This window comes from Artibeus jamaicensis, unplaced genomic scaffold (genome assembly GCF_021234435.1).
Source record: "Artibeus jamaicensis isolate MK-2021 breed Jamaican fruit bat unplaced genomic scaffold, CSHL_Jam_final contig_558, whole genome shotgun sequence".
NCBI lineage: Eukaryota > Metazoa > Chordata > Mammalia > Chiroptera > Phyllostomidae > Artibeus > Artibeus jamaicensis.
Genome location: NW_026521886.1, coordinates 2880622 through 2898375, shown reverse-complemented (window position 1 = coordinate 2898375; position 17754 = coordinate 2880622). Strand labels below are relative to the sequence as shown.

Below are 17754 nucleotides of genomic sequence, written 5' to 3'. Positions count from 1 at the left end.
TACATTAAAAACATCACACTCCATGATCCAGTAGGATTCATCCAGGAATGCAAAGATGGTACAATATTCATAAATCTATAAATGGAATATATCACAAAAACAAAACTAAAGACAAAAGTCACAGGATCATAAAAATAAATTGGAGGAAGCATTTGATAAGGTACAGCACACATTTATGATAAAAACACTCAGCAAAGTGGGAATAGAGGGAGAATTCCTCAACATAATAAAGGCCATATGTCAGAGACTACACTCAACATCATTGTCAGTGAACAAAAACTAAAAGCTTTCCCACTAATATCAGGAACAAGACAATGATTTCTGCTTTCACTACTCCTATTCAACATAGTATTTGAAGACCTAGAAACAACAATCAGACAAGAAAAAGAAATAAAAAGCATCTAAATTGGAAAGGGGTAAAGAAAACTGTCATTGTTTGCAGATGACATGATAGAAAATCTTATGGACTTTGCCAAAAAACTATTTGACCTAATAAGTGAGTTTGGCAAAACAGCAGGATACAGAGTCAATACTGAGGCATCAAAGGCATTTTTTGTACACCAACAATGAAATATCAGAAACAGAAATCAGGAAAAAAAACCCATTTGATATAGCAACAAGAAAAGTTAAGTACATAGTAATAAACCTAATCAAGGATGTAAAAGATGTGTATTCAGAAATCTATACAATACTGAAGAGAGAAATTAAGGAAGACACAAACAAATGGAAGCATGTACCATGTTCATGGATTGGAAGAATTAACATCATGAAAATGCCCATATACCCAAAGCAATTTAGTGATTCAGTGCAATCCATATTAAGGTACCAATGATATATTTCACAGATATGGAACAAACATTTCATAAATTGATATGGACTTATAATCAATCCCAAGTTCCTGCAGCAATTTTGAGAAAGAAGAATAAAGTTGGGGGTTCACAATACCTGATGTCAAACTGTAATCAAAATAGCCTGGTCCTTGCAGAAGAATAGACACATAGTCCAATAAAACAGAGTAGAGAGCCTGGAAATAAACCCCACTCTCTATGGACCATTAGTAAATGAGAGTGCGGGCAAAAGCATAAAATGGAGTAAAAATAGCCTGTTCAACAAATGGTTTTGGGAGATCTGAACAGTGACATATAAAAAAATGAAACTTGATCACCTACTTACCCCATACACTAAGATAAATTCAAGGTGAATAAAAGACTTAAATATAACTTGTGATAGCATAAAAGGCCTAAAAAGAACATAGACAGAAAGATCTCAGATATTCCATGCAGCAATATTTTCACTGATATGTACACTAGACAAAGAGACATAAAGGGAAGAATAAAAAAATGAAACTTCATCAAAATAAAAAGGTTCTGCATGGCTAAAGACAGAGCACTGAAATGGAAAGAGAACCAGACATGTGGAAAAACATATTTGCCAATGATACCTTAGACAAGGGTTTGATTTCAGAGTATTTAAAGAACTCACAGGACTCCACTCCATGAAGACAAATAACCCAGTTAAAAAACAGGCAAAAGACCCAAAGAGACACTTCTCCAAGGAAGACATACAGAGGGCCCAGAGACATATGAAAGGATGCTCAGCTTCACTAGCCATCAGAGAGATGCAAATCAAAATCACAATGAGATACCACTTCACACTGGTTAGAGTGGCTAAAATAAACAAATCAACAAACAAGTGTTGGAGAGGGTGTGGAGAAAAGCAAAGCCTGGTGCACTGCTGGTGGGATTGCAGACTGGTGCAACCACTGTGGAAAACATGGAATTTTGTCAGAAAACTAAAAATGGAACTGCCTTTTCACCCAGCAATTCCACTGCTGGAATTATACACTAAGAGCCCTGAAACACCAATCCAAAAGAACCTATGCCCCCCAATGTTCATAGCAGCACAATTTACAATAGCCAAGTGCTGGAAGCAAACTAAGTGCCCATCAGCAAATGAGCAGATCAAGAAACTATGGCACAGTTACATAGTGTAATAGTATGGAGCAGAAGGAGCTCCTACCCTTTACTACAGCATGGATGGAACTGGAGAGCATTATGTTAAATGAAATAGGTCAGGCAGTGAGGGAAAAATACCACATGATCTCACCTTTAAGTTGAACGTAATCAACAAAACAAACAAGCAAGCAAAATATAATCAGAAACAATGAAATTAAGAACAAATGGACAGTAACCAGAGGGACATGGGAGGGGATAATGCGGAGGAAAGGGTAAAGAATTTTCAAGAACAACTATAAAGGACACATGGACAAAGAAAGAAGGTGTGAAATCAGGGGAGGAAGGTGGAGATGGCTGGGATGGCAGGGGGAGCAGTCGTGGGTCAATCCAGACAACTGTTCTTGAGCAACAATAAAATAATTTTTTAAAGATTTTATGTATGTATGTATTTATTTATTTATTTTAAAAATTACTTTATTGTTGTATTACAATTGTCTGCATTTTCTGTAGAAAATGCTCAACCCCACGCTCAACCCCACCTCACCTCCCTCCCTTGCTTCTATGCATGCCCTTTGTTTTGTCCACTCGTCCTTCATAATAGTTTCTGAAAACCCTTCCCTCACTGTCCCCTCCCCCCTCCCCTCTGGCTACTGTTAGATTGTTCTTAATTTCAATGTCTCTGGTTATATTTTGTTTGCTTTTCTCTTTTGTTGATTATGTTCCAGTTGAAAGTGATATCATATGGTATTTATCCCTCATCACCTAGCTTACTTCCCTTAGCATAATGTTCTCCAGCTCTACCCATGCTATAGCAAATGTGGAACTTCTTTCTCTCTGCTGCATAAAGTTCCACTGTGTAAATGTACCATAGTTTTTTGATCCACTCATGGCTGATGGGTACCTAGGTTGCTTCCAGCACTTGGCTATTGTAAATTGTGCTGCTATGAACATTGGGGTGCATAGGTTCTTTTGGATTGGTGTTTCAGGGCTCTTAGTGTATAATTCCAGCAGTGGAATTGCTGGGTGAAAAGGCAGTTCCATTTTTAGTTTTCTGACAAAATTCCATACTGTTTTCCACAGTGGTTGCATCAGTCTACAATGCCACCAGCAGTGCACTACGCTTCCCTTTTCTCCACACCCTCTCCAACACTTGTTTGTTGATTTGTTTATTTTAGCCACTCTAACCAGTGTGAAGTGGTATCTCATTGTGATTTTGATTTGCATCTCTCTGATGGCTAGCGATGTGGAGCATCTTCTTATATGTCTCTGGGTCCTCTGTATGTCTTCCTTGGAGAAGTGTCTGTTCAAGTCTTTTGCCCATTTTGAAATGGATTTTTTCATCTTCTTGGAGTAAAGCCATGTGAGTTCCTTATATATTTTTGAAATCGAACCCTTGTCTGAGGTATCATTGGCAAATATGTTTTCTGAAATAGTTGGTTATCTTTTCGATTTTAATGATGTTTTCTTTAGCCATGCAGAAGCTTTTTAATTTGATGAGGTTCCATTTGTTTATTTTTTCCTTTGTGTTCCTTGCTTTAGGGGACATATTGGTGAAGATGTTGCTACATGGAATGCCTGAGATTTTCCTGCCAATGTTTTCCTCTAGAACTTTTATGATGTTATGACTTATATTTAAGTCTCTTATCAACCTTGAATTTATTTTTGTGTATGGTGTAATTTGGTGATTGAGTTTCCTTTTTTGGCATGTAGCTGTCCTAATCTCCCAACACCATCTGTTGCAGAGGATATTTTTGCTCCATTTTACGTTTCTACCCCTTTTGTCAAATATTAATTTCTGTAGACACTTGAGTTTATTTCTGGGCTGTATGTCGTGTTCCATTGGGGTATATGCCTGTTTTTATGCTAGTACCAGGCTGTTTTGATTACAGTGCCCTGGTAATACAGTTTGATATCAGGTATTGTGATCCCTCCAACTTTATTCTTCTTTCTCAAAATTGCTGTAGCTATTTTTTTTATGGTTCAATATAAGTTTCTGAAATGTGGACCTCTGGCTAAGATGAAGGCATAGGTAGAAACACTGTGACTCCTTGCACAACCAACATAATGACAAGAAAAATTTAGAAACAAAATGACAATCAGTATTGCCAGAAAATTGAACTTTATGGAAATCAGACAGCCAAGGAGCTGCAATAGACACATTCATCCAGACTGATAGGTGGGGTGGAGTTGGGTGGCTGAGCAGAGAAAGGTCGAAGCGAGAGAAGCGGTCGAAGCGAGAGAAGCGGTGACACCCGGCATGCACAGCACCCTGGGAAGGCCAGACAACAGCAGACCCCGTGCGCACAGGGGGTGGCTGGCAGACGCTGGGCACAGGGTTTCATCCGGCAGATGCTGCAAAATGGTGACTGTGAAGTGGGGAACTACACACAAGGCGGCTGGCTGACCAGGTGGCAGTCCCACATTCTCAAGCATATAATTGGGGTGCAAGACAGACTATGCAACCCAGGGTCCCTGCACTGGGAAATAAAGCCTCAAAACAACCTGTGGGGATTGAGGCACAGGGAGAGACTCCCAGCCTTACAGGAGACTTAATTGGAGAGATTCACAGGGTCCTAGAATGCACACAAGCCCACCCTAATTGGAATCAGCACCAGAAAGGCCCAGTTTGCTTGGGGTAAGTGGCAGAAAAGACTGAGGTCTGACAGAGAGCAGAGCAAGCGCCATTGTTCCCTCTTGGATCCCACCCCCACATACAGCATCACAACCCAGCAACTCAGTTTAACTGCCCTGGTAAACACCTAATACTTCACCCCTTACTACAAAACAGGCACGACGAAGACAAAAAAAAAAATGGCCCAAATGGAAAAGCAGATCAATGCTCCAGAAATAATACAATTAAGTGACCAAGAGATAGCCAACCTATCAGATGCACAGTTTAAAGCATTGGTGATCAGGATGCTCATAGAATCAGTTGAATTTGGTTGCAAATTAGATGAAAAAATGAAATGAAGGCTACGCTAAGTGAAGGAAAATGCACAGGGAAGCAATAGTGATGGAAAGGAAACTGGGATTCAAATCAATAGAGTGGACCAGAAGGAAGAAAGAAACAACAAAACAGAAAAGAGTGAAGAAACAAGAATTCAACAAAATCAGGACAGGCTTAGGAACCTCCAGTACACTTTTATACATTCCAACATCTGAATTATATGGGTGCCAGAAGGGGAATAGGAAGAACAACAAGTGAAAAACTTATTTGAACAAATAATAAAAGAGAGCTTCCTCAGTCTGGCAAAGGAAATAGACTTTCAGAAAGTCCACCAGGAAGCTCAGAGAATCTCAAAGAAGTTGGACCCAAAGAGGAATACACCAAGGCACATCATAATTATATTACCCAAGATAAAAATGAAGGAGAGAATCCTAGAAGCAGCAGGAGATAAGGAGACAGTTACCTACAAAGGACTTCCCATTAGACTGTCAGCTGACTTCTCAAAAGAGACTTTACAGGCCAGAAGGGGCTGAAAAGAAGTATTACAAGTCATGAAAGACAAGGACCTACATCCAAGATTGTTCTATCCAGCAAAGCTTTCATTTAGAATGGAAGGACAGATAAAGTGCTTCTCAGATAAGGTCAACTTAAAAGAGTTCATCGTCATCAAGCCCTTATTATATGAAATGTTAAAGGGACTTATCTAAGAAAAAGAAGATAAAAAACACATATGGTAAAATGACAGCAAACTCACAAATATTAACACCCACACCTAAAACAAAAACAAACTAGGGAAACAACTAGAACAGGAACAGAACCACAGAAATGGAGATCACATGGAGGGATAGCAAGAGGGGAGTGGGAGGAGACAAGAGTAAAAGGTACAAAGAATAAGTAGCATAGATGGTAGGTAGAAAATAGACAGGGAGGAGGTAAGAATAGTATGGGAAATATAGAAGCTAAAGAATTTATGACACATGGACATGAACTAAAGATGGGGAATGTGGATGGGAGAGGGTATGCAGGGTGGAGGAGAATGAAGGGGGGAATGGGACAATTGTAATGGCATAATCAATAAAATATACTTAAAAAACTCTGAAATATATGTTCTGTATCTGTGAAATATGTCATGGGTACTTTAATAGTAATTGCATTGAATTTATAAATCCCTTTGGGTAGTATGGCCACTTTCATGATGTTAGTTCTTCGAATGCATGAACTTGGTACATGCTTCCCATTTGTTTGTGTCTTCTTAATTTCTCTTCAGTGTTACATAGTTTTCTATGTACAGGACCTGTAACTCCTTGGTTAGGTTTATTCCTATGTACTTGACTTTTCTTGTTGCTATATGAAATGAGATTGATTTCTGTTTCTGATATTTCATTGTTGGTGTACAAAAAATGCCTTTGATGCCTCAGTATTGACTCTGTATCCTGCTGTTTTGCCAAACTCACTTATTAGGTCAAATAGTTTTTTGGCAAAGTCCATAAGATTTTCTATCATGTCATCTGCAAACAATGACAGTTTTCTTTACCCCTTTCCAATTTAGATGCTTTTTATTTCTTTTTCTTGTCTGATTGTTGTTTCTAGGTCTTCAAATACTATGTTGAATAGGAGTAGTGAAAGCAGAAATCATTGTCTTGTTCCTGATATTAGTGGGAAAGCTTTTAGTTTTTGTTCACTGACAATGATGTTGAGTGTAGTCTCTGACATATGGCCTTTATTATGTTGAGGAATTCTCCCTCTATTCCCACTTTGCTGAGTGTTTTTATCATAAATGTGTGCTGTACCTTATCAAATGCTTCCTCCAATTTATTTTTATGATCCTGTGACTTTTGTCTTTAGTTTTGTTTTTGTGATATATTCCATTTATAGATTTATGAATATTGTACCATCTTTGCATTCCTGGATGAATCCTACTGGATCATGGAGTGTGATGTTTTTAATGTATTGCTGGATGCAGTTTGACAATATTTTGTTGAGGATTTTTAGCATCTTTGTCCTTCAGAGATATTGGCTTGAAGTTTTCTTTCTTTCTTATGTCTTTATCTGTTTTGGGGATTAGGGTGATGCTGGCTTCCTCAAAAGTGCTTGGGACTCTTCTTTTGTCTTAGATTTTTTGGAATAATTTGTGGAAGATGGGGATTAGTTCTTCCTTAAATGCTTTGTAATATTCTCCTGTGAAACTGTCTGGCCCAGGGCTTTAGTGTTGGGAAGTTTTTTGATTACTGCTTCAATTTCATCAGCTGTTGTTGGTCTGCTGCTAAGGCTTTCTGCTTCTTCTTTGTTTAGTTTTGGAAAATAATATTTTTTCTACAAATTTGTCCATTTTCCTAAGTTTTCAAATTGCTTCTCATACAGTTCTTTGCAGTAATTTCTTACAATCCATCGTACCTCTGTCGTATCAGTTGTAATCTCTCCTCTTTCATTTCTGATGTGTTAATTTGGGTCTTCTCTCTTTTTCCTTGATGACGCTGGTTAAAGGCTTGTCGATATTGTTTATCGTTTCAAAGAATCGGCTCCTGGATTCATTGATCCTTACAATTGTGCTTGTAATAGTTGATATAGTTTTTCATGTTGATATAGACTCTATGTCATTTAATTCTGCTCTGATCTTCATTATTTTCTTCCTTCTACTTGGTTGTCTTTGTTATTGTTCCCCAAGTTCTTGTAGTTCTAGGGTTAGGTTGTTTATTTGAAATGTTTCTATCTTTTTTTAGGTAGGGCTGTATCACTATAAACTTTCCTCTCAGGACTAACTTTGCTGTGTCTTTTAAGTTTTGGGTTGTTGTGAGTTTATTTTCCTTTGTTTCCAGAAACTTTTTGATTTCTTCCCTGATCTCATTCTTGACCCATTCATTGTTTCATAACATGCCATTCAGTCTCCATGAGGTTTAGTGTTTTGGGTTTTTTCCCTTGAGGTTGGTTTCTAGTTTCAGTCCCTTGTGGTCAGAGAAAATGCTTGACATGATTTCAATTTTCTTGAATTTGTTGAGGCTTGTTTTGTGACCTATCATGTAGTCTATCTTTGAAAATGTTCCACGTGCATTTGAAAAGAATGTGTATTTTGCTTCTTTGAGATAAATGGCTCTGTATATATCAGTTAAGTCCATTTCATCTAGGTCATTGTTGAATGCCACAATATGTTTGTTGATATTTTGTTTGGAAGATCTATACATTTTTGACAGTGGGGTGTTAAAATCTCCTACTATAATTGTGTTGCTGTCAATATTCTTCTTGAAGTCCTCCAAGATTTTCTTTATGTATTTGTGTGCTCCTATGTTGGGTGCATATGTATTTTCAATGTTTATGTCTTCTTGATGGATTCTTCCCATGAGTATTATGAAGTGACCTTCTGGGTCTCTTTTTATGGCTCTTTTTTTGAAGTCTATTTTGTCTGATATGAGTATTGGTAACCTAGCTCTTTTCCCCTGTCGATTTGCTTGGAATATTTTTTTCCAGCCCTTCACTTTCAGCCTGTGTAGGTCTTTTGTTTTGGGGTGGGTCTCCTGTAAGCAGCATATATGTGGGTTATGCTTTCTTTAAAAAAAAAGATTTTATTTATTTTTAGACAGGGAAAGGGAGGAAGAGAGTTAGAGAAACATCAATGTGTGCTTGCCTCCTACATGGCCCCCACTGGGGACCTGGCCTACAACCCAGGCATGTGCCCTGACTGGGAATCGAACTGGCAACCCTTTGGTTTGCAGCCCATGCTCAATCCACTTGAGCTACACCAGCCAGGGCTGTGGGTTATGCTTTCTTATCCATTCTGCTACTCTGTGTCTTTTGGTTGGGGCATTTAATCCATTTACATTTAAGGATATTATTGATAGGTACTTAATGTTTGCCTTTTTTTTTTAACCTGTGTTCCTCTCTCTTTCACTGTTTTTCTTCCTGTTCTTAAAGGAAACCCTTTAGCATCTCCTGCAGAGCTGGTTTGGAGGAGGTATATTCTTTGAGGCTTCCTTTGTCCGGGAAGCTCCTTATTTGGCCTTCCATCTTAATTGAGAGCCTTGCTGCGTAAGGTAGTTGGTTTCAGGCCTCTGGTTCTCATTACTTGGAGTATGTCTTGCCATTCCCTTCTGGCTTGGAGCGTTTCCATTGAGAAGTCAGCTGACAGTCTTATTAGGGCTCCCTTGTATGTTACTTCCTGTTTCTCCCTTGCTGACTATACGATTTTCTCTTTGTGTTGGAATTTTGCCATTTTAATTATGAGGTGTCTTGAAGTGGGTCTCTTTGTCTTCCTCTTGACTGGGACTCTCTGTGTTTCCTGGATTTGTGTGACTTTTTCTCATCAAATTAGGGAACTTTTCCATCATTATCTTCTCAAACAGGTTTTCTAGCCCTTGCTCTTCTTCTTTACCTTCTGGTATTCCTATTATACGGATATTATTATGTTTCATGTTGTACTGCAGTTCCCTTAACACCTCTTTGTTCTTTCTGAGTCTCTTTTTGTTTTCTTGCTGTTTTGGGGAGTCTTGTTCTACTTTATCCTCCAGCTGGCTGATTTGATCCTCTGCTTCATCTGGCTTGTTTTTGATTCCTTCCACTGTACTCTTCAATTCAGAAAGTGTATTCTTCATTTCCTCTTGGCCCTTGTTGATAGTTTCTATTTCCTTTTTCATGTTGATATAGTTTGCAGTGAGTTCATTGTAGTTTTCCTGTAGTTTTAGGTAATTCTCACTGAGCTCATTGAGCTTCCTCATAGAAGCATTGCTTTAAACTCATCTGATAGTTGACTTGCCTGTATTTCGTTTTGCATTCTTTCTGAGGCTTCCTCCTTTCCCTTCATTTGGGGATTTTTTTCTTTGGCTTCCCACTGTTTGCCTCTTCTTCTTAAACTAATACTTTCCGACTCCTTGGGCTTGTGGTGTGAACTTCTGTGGTAGAACACCTGTGAGATTCAGTGGTGTGGTCTCCTTGATCTCTCAAGCTCACTGGTCTTGGGGTGTCGTTTAGGTTGGCTCTGTGTATGTCTTTGGGTTTTTATTGTTTTGGGGTCTTTCTTTGGTGGGTCCTTCCCTCCAGCCGGTTAACTGAGTGTCACTCTGCCACCCCATCTTTTATTCTGTTGTGCAAGTGTGGACAGGAAGTGTTGAAGCTTGTTCTTCAGTGTGTCCAAGGTTTTGAGGATTCTCTCTTGCTAACGTTGAGTTATTTTTTCTGAGTAATTTCTCCACTGTTTAGTTGTATTTCCAGATAGGTCCTGGGTTGAGTTAGTGTGGTTTCCACTCTCTCCTTCACCTTCTTCTGTTGTTATTTGTTTGTGGTTCCTTTGTTGTTGTGTTTCCCCTTCCAGAAAGTATACTGGTGTTCACAGCTCCCACCTACTCTTTTATGTGATCAGTTGGAGGGGGAAGGCCAATTGGATTAAGACAACAGGAGTATATTCTATGGTATTTAATATACCAGACTGTAGAGAAGAGATAGGAGATCTTTTGGGTAATTATAATGTTGACTGTGATATTTCACCCCCTAGCCACTTTTTAGAAATGTTGGAAAGAAGTTAAGACTCTTGTTAGAGGGGGAGAATTGTGAGTTGGATCTAGAAAGCAGTGAGCTTGTGGGAGGTAAGATTATGAGATAGAGTGAGTGTAAAAGATAGAAAATAGGTGTAGTGTGTGAAAGAACAGAGTTAACCACAACAGTATTAAAGTTTTGGGAGATAGTGAAATGGGATAAGATCTGGGAGGGTTGCTGTGTAGTATTTACAGTTATGTGGAACAACAATTATTTACAATAGTAATGGAGCAACAATCATGTGACAGAATCTATGTGATCTGAATAACAAGAATAGGGAGTACATGACCTGGAGTAGTGTGCTATTGGAACACAAGTGTAGTGAAAGAAGGAACATTAAAAATACACTGTGAAAGAGAGAACAAGGAAAACCAGTGAAACAATGCAATGAAATGGTCAAAGAAAATGAAGAAAACTAAACAGAAAGAACAGAAATTTAAAAACAGTAATAAAATAAAAGAAGTAAAAATGATAAAAAATAACAGTGATACAAATAAACAATAACATGCAAGTTGTCTGGAATAGCAAAGTGAAATCTGTCTCACTGTCTCAGTCGTTGGGATGCCCCCTCTTTGGTCCAGCTCTAGTCTTTTCACAGCTCCTGGTTTTATTGTCTCACTTGTGGGAATAAAAAAAAAAAAAAAGAAGGAAGGAAGGAGGAAGAGATAAAAAGGGAAAGAAAGGAAGAAGAAATAAAAAAGAAAGAAGGGAAGAAAAGGAAAAGAAGTTAAAAGAAAATAATAAAGAATTACTTTAAAAAAAAAAAAGCCTCTTGGGGCTTCATACTGGCCAAGGCAGTTCTGTTGCTCTTCTCGGCTGCTCCAAGCTGAGGAGGAATTGGTTCAGCATTTTCTCCTTCCTGATCGGCACTCTGCCAGCCTCCAGCTTAGTTCCCTAGCAGCCTCTGGTCCTGTAGGTTCGCAGGTTCCGGTGCTCACTCTCCCTGGGGCTTTGGGTGCGAGTGTGGGGCGTTCAGTGCTGCCACCTTGTGAGCGTAGTACTAGGTTGAGTGGGGAGGAGGTCGGAGCAGCTGCTGCGGAATTCCCCAAACAGCCGTGGAATGTCACTTTTTCTTTTTGAGAAATTCCTTCTGCTCCAACCTGCCGCTCTATGCAAGGAAGGGCCTGTCTTCTCACACAGCCCAATTCTCCCACCAGACTGAGGACTATCCGCGTCAGGGCCCATCATGACCTCTCACCTCTCCCCGGCCAGTGTCCACAGTCTCCGTTGTTACTCACACCCCTTGTGTGATTGCCACTTAATCCTTATTCCCCTCTGTGTGACTTTAAGCAACTGGGTCTCTCCCGGTGCTGCTCAAACCTTGTTTGGTAGGGGAGGGAGCAGTTAACCCACCTCTCTCCCAAGAACTCTGCGGCAGGCTGGGTGGGTGCCTGACCTAGTGCTGCAGTCGCTCTGGTCCCTGTGCTGGTCCCAGGGACCTTATTGTCCCGAAGCACTCTCCTTACCATCTGATTTTCAATGTCCTGCACAATTTTTGGTCTCCAATCTTCATATATGCTGGAGTACTGTTGACTGTTTGCTCTGTTCCTCAGTAGATTGGCTAGGTGTTTCACCCACGTGCATGGGGAAGTGGACTGCACTCCCACATATCTTGTTGCCATCTTCCCCATTCTCAATAAAATAATTTTTAAAAAATGAAAGATTCACTAACACTTTGGTGTATGGAAAGGAGCAGTCTAGTGAAACTTAAATGCATACTTGAGCAATATTTTGAAAATCAGTCTTTCCCCTGCATTTAGATCTTGATTCCAAATTTGCTTATAATTTAAACTTTGGTATTAGGCTACAGGTGTTGGTCAGACCTTTTTGTTCTTTGTATAGTTTATCCATGCCTATAGAATTGGAAATGTCTAAGATAAGAAATCCTTCGTAGTCATACCTTTATAAGTTTTTTTTAGTTTTAATTTAGCAAAATTATGAACTTATGGTTTTGGTTTTTTAAAAATATTTTAAATTTATTTTTAGAGAGAGGGAAGTGAAGGAGAAAGAGTGGGAGAGAAACATCAATGTGTGGTTGCCTCTCATGTGTCCCCTACTGGGGACCTGGCCTGCAACCCAGGCATGTGCCCTGGGAATCAAACCAGCGACCCTTTGCTTCACAGGCCCATGCTCAATCCTCTGAGCTACACCAGCCAGGGCGAATTTATGGTTTTTTACAAGTTACTTTTTATTATTTTATTCTCATATTGTCAAATCCTTATTTTCTGCTAAGAGCAGAATGCTTTGGGATTACCATTCCGATTTTGTTTTTCCCCCTCAAGATAACTGTTCTAGTTTCCTACTGATTGTATAATTTAATCAAATCCACAAAGTAATTTTGCTATGTAAGATAGCATTCACAGATTTTGGGGATTAGGACATGTACACCGTTGGGAGGGTATCATTCTTCCTACTTCAGTCTGGTTATCTCACCTGCAAAATACATTCATTTCATCCCAACATCACCAAAATTATCAACCCATTACATCCCATCAAAGTAAAATTTCATTAGCTACAAAGTTCTAAATCTCATTGTCTAAATCACCTAAGTCATGTATGGGTAAGATCTGAGGATGACACTGAGACAAAATTCCTCCCAATCTGTGGTTTTATAATTTAATTTACAAGTAATGTGTTCCCAAAATTGAATGGCAAGATAGGTGCAGAACACCAGTAATAGGTACTGACCTTCAAATTTCGAGAAAATGGAATAAAAAAAGGGGTCACTGGTCTCAATCAAATTAAAAACCTGGCTAGACAAACAGTATTAGGTTTTAAGGCATTTGCTGGGCTTAAGCTGCCCCTCTAAGAGTTCTCCATTCTTTTTCATGAAAGGTAGCACTTGTTCATAGCTGAGTAGTTTCATCAGCCTGTTTCCTGCATGTAGAATTTTGGGAGTTCAACAGCCTTCTTTCATTTTGTCCTTTGTTGCTTGCAGTCCAGGCTAGTTTAAAGTTCTGAACCTTGTGGATCTCCTGTATATGTCATGGGAATTCACATTGTTAGACAAGAGGCTTCTCTACAGATCTTTCCTGGATAACTTCATTTCTGTTCTTGGCTTCTGCTGTTTATTGAGAGATATTCACAAGTCACACACCTCATCTCTTCAAAAAACCATCTGTGTGGATGAATATTCTGATCCTTCTAAAGACACTAGAAAAAGGTCATTTAACCACCAAGAATACACTTCTCTTGAGCGAATCTCCTAATATTAGTATCTTTTACAGTGTGGATAGGCTGAGAATTTCACAAATCATCAAGTCCAGGTTTCTTTTTAATAGGCCTTCCTGAGGTTTATATCTTTGCTTCTATTTTTTAAGCTGATAGAACTATTTTATTTTTTATTGTTATTCTATTACGGTTGTACCAACTTTTTCCTCCTTTGCCCTCCTCCACTCAGCACACCCCCTGCTTCCCAGTCAATTCCCACACCATTTTCCATGTTGTCCATGTCCAAGGGTCATTCATATAGATTCTTTGACTAGTCCCTTTCCCCCTTTTCCACCATTATCCACACCCCTCTCTGAACTTCTGCATTTTACTATAACCATCAAAAAGAAACCTGAAAAATCTCCCTGACTTCATATCCAAGTTCTACTTTTCACATAACTGTAGGAAAGCTAACTTTCTACTATGTAAAGATCCCCTTTCTTCCAGTTTCCAATAACATTTCTTAATCCCTTCTGTGTCCTCACTAGCAGTGCTGTTAGTGTTAATATTTCTGTTAGTCCGTTTATCATTATGTATTCTCTAAGACTGTAGATTTTCTCTCCTGTGCTCTTCACTTCCTTCTAAGCTCTTGCTAGCTGAGTTGTTAACATCCATTCTTCTGCTAATAATCTGTATAAATATTCTAGGACTTTCGCTATCATCCTTGTAATTCTTTTAGCTGCTGCCTATTGCCTAATTTCAAAACCACTTCTACATTTTTAGGTATGTGTTGTAGCAGCATTTCACTTTCAGATAACCAAAATCTGTATGTGCCATATTGTTGCTATTAAGAAACTTAGTGGGTTGAAACAATACAAATTTATTAAAATTATTTAGGTCAGATGTTCAAAACGGGTTGATGGGACTAAAGTGAAAAAGTGGCCCTGACCAGTGCAACTCAGATGGTTTGATGTCATTCTGCAAAGCAAAAGGCTACTGGTTCGATTCCAAGTCAGGGGACATGTCCAGGTTATGGGTTCAGTCCTGGTGAGGGCAAGAGTGAGAGGCAACTGGTTGATGTTTAAAATCTTAAATTTTTTTTGTATTTATTTTTTAAAGAGAAGGGAAGAGAGGGTGAAAGATGGGGAGAGACATAAATGTGTGAGAGAAACATAGACCAGTTGCCTCTTGCACGCCCTCAACTGGGGATCAGGCCTGCAGTCCAGGCGTGTGCCTGATCGGGAATTGAACCAGTGACCCTTCAATCCACAGGGTGGTACTCAATCCACTGAGCCACACTGGCCAGGGCAGAGAGTCTTAATAATACAAAAATTCTGTTTAAACATACAAGGTGGCTGGGAAACGATATAAGTTGAGGTTGTTGGCATAAAAAGAAGGCAGTGCAGGGCTACTGTCTCTGTACCTTTACCCATTTAGCCCACAAATCTTACAAGCTAGACTTATGCTAGGCGTGGGTGTGGAGAGGGAGATAAAAAAAGATAGTATGGCCCTGGCTGGTGTAGCTCAGTGGATTGAGCGTGGGCCTGGGAACCAAGCAACCACGGTTCGATTTCCAGTCAGGGCACATGCCTGGGTTGCAGGCCAGTTCTCTCCCTCTCTCCTTCCTTTCCCCTCTAAAGATAAATAAATAAAATCTTAAAAAAAAAAAAAAGATAGTATGTCAGTAAGGTAAAGCCTGTAAATCTTAAATTAGATGATTTAAAGCCTATTAGAGCTTTTAAAAAGTCCTATAACCCCCTAAGCCTGGTTCAGCTGATTGTACATGGGAGTTAGGTAAGGCCACATAATAGATCTAAATGCAAGGCATGCAGTTTTGGTTTTCAAAATAGTTAGTGAGAACTTTATATAGATCTGTTTTAAGCAATCATATGTAGTGTCTCCTTTAAGACAACAGTTCTGTAAAACAAATGTCTCAATTTCCTGGATGAGGAAAAATGAAAAAAGAAAGGTAAATACTAATATGCCAATTTCACGGCAGAGTAAAAATTAAATAAATTCAGTAAGGCATCTAGGGCCACAGAGCTAATAAGTGGTGGAACCCGTTTATGAATCCATGCTGTCTAAACTGTCTCGAACAATAAGCAGGTATAAATAGAATGAGTCAGGGGTAGAATGGACGAAGGGTGCTGCAGGCAGTATGCAGAATAGAGTATGCAGAATAAGGCCTTGCCTTGAGCCCACTTGTCAACCTTCAGTTATACGAACCAACAAATTCCCTCCAGTGTTGAAACCAGTAAGAGTCAGAATTACTGTACTTGAAACCAAGAATCCTGATTTTACCATTTATCTTGTCACAGTCTGCTAAATGTCCTTTCTTTCTCTGTTCACATTGGTCCTGTCATTCAACTCAACTGTGTCACCAAATACTAAGGATTTGAAGTCCAAAAGTGGCTGGCAGCAGCTTCTGGTATTACATCTGTTTTAACATTCAGTAAAATGTATTCTGTTCATCATTGCAAGCAAGTTCTAAGCCTTACTGATGGGGTCAGCTTGGGTCTTAATACCACCAATCATTATGCTTAGGGAAGTAGGACAGATTGATTAGTATAACCTCACTCTCCTATTCCATCCACTCTTTTTAAAATTGATTGTGAGCAAAAGAGAGAGGAACACAGAGAGAAACATTGATATTTTTATTTTTAATTTTATTTAGTTATTTTTCCAGTACAGTTTTCTATTTCTCCCATCCCAGCCCACCCCGTACACCCCACCTCCCTCCCATTTCCACCCCCTTAGTTCTTGTCTCTGTGTCCTTCATATCTGTTCCTCCAAATCCCTCCCCCCTTTTCCCTTTAAATTCCCTTCCCTCTCCCCTCTATTCACTCTCCCTTTGTTCTCTATTTCAGTGTCTTTGTTTTTATTCTGCTTGTTTGTTTTGTTGTTTAGCTTCCTGTTAAAGGTGAGATCCTATGGTATTTGTCTTTCAACACCTGGCCTATTTCACTCAGCGTAATGCTTTCCAGTTCCACCCATGTTGTTGCAAATGGTAGGAGCTCCTTCTTTCTCTCTGCTGCATAGAATTCCACTGTGTATATATACCACAATTTTTTGATCCATTCATTTACTGATGGACACCTAGGTTGCTTCCAACTCTTGGCTATTGTAAATTATGCTGCTATGAACATTGTGGTGCATAGGTTCTTTGAAATTGATGTTTTAGGATTCTTAGGATATAATCCTAGCCGGTGGAATTGCTGGGTCAAAAAGCAGGTCAATTTTTATTTTTCTGAGAAAATTCCATACTGTTTTCCATAATGGTTGTACCAGTCTGCAATCCCACCAACAGTGAACTAAGGTCCCCTTTTCCCCATAACCTGTCCAACAAAAAAATATGGAACACTTCATGAATTTGTGTGTCATCCTTGCGCAGGGGCCATGCTAATCTTCTCTGTATCGTTCCAATTTTAGTATATGTGCTGCCGAAGCAAGCACAAAACATAGAGATTTTCTTGTTCACTTATTTATGCACTCATTGGTTGGTTCTTTTTTTAAAAATAAAATTCAACAAGTACTGATTTCTTTTTTCAGGTTTTATTTATTTATTTTTAGAGAGAAGGGAAGGGACAGAGAAAGAGAGAGAGAGAAACATTGATGTGAGAGAGATATATCCATTGGTTGCCTCTCATACATCCCCAACTACGGACTTGGCCTAGGGACATGTGCCCTGACTGGGAGTTGGTTGAACCAGAGACCTTTTGGTTCTCAGGCCCGCACTCAATCCACTGAGCCACACCAGACAGGGCCATCGGTTGGTTCTTATATGTGCCCCAACTCAGGATCAAATCCACGAACCTGGTATATGGGGATGATACTCTAACCAACTGAGCTACCCAGCCAGGGTCCATCCACAGCTGGATATTTAGTTCCTTTCCCCAGAATCAGAAGGTTTCCAGATGTAATTCAGGGGAGTGGGTTGGGGGAATGGTTGCTGGAATAATAATATAGGTAATGCCTCTTGAATCCTGTTACATATATCTGCATCCTAGAGTTAGGAATTTAATAGATAAATATATGTGTGAAAAATCTCATCTGAGAGAGGAACGAGTTTGTAGTTTTGGAACCAGGTATTATTCAAGGTAAAGGTTAAGCAACTCTAACAGACCCCCAAATGCATCAGCTGAAATAAGACTACATTTATTTCTGACTTTAGAGCTAGAAGTT

At 39.2% G+C, this 17754-nt stretch overlaps 1 non-coding gene across 1 annotated transcript; it reads right to left on the bottom strand.

The window, feature by feature from the left end:
- Positions 1-16918: 16918 nt before the first annotated feature.
- On the bottom strand, positions 16919-17025 carry LOC119046113 (U6 spliceosomal RNA). The gene has a single exon (XR_005081911.2). It is a non-coding gene; the product is annotated as a U6 spliceosomal RNA (small nuclear RNA).
- Between the last annotated feature and the right edge of the window lie 729 nt (positions 17026-17754).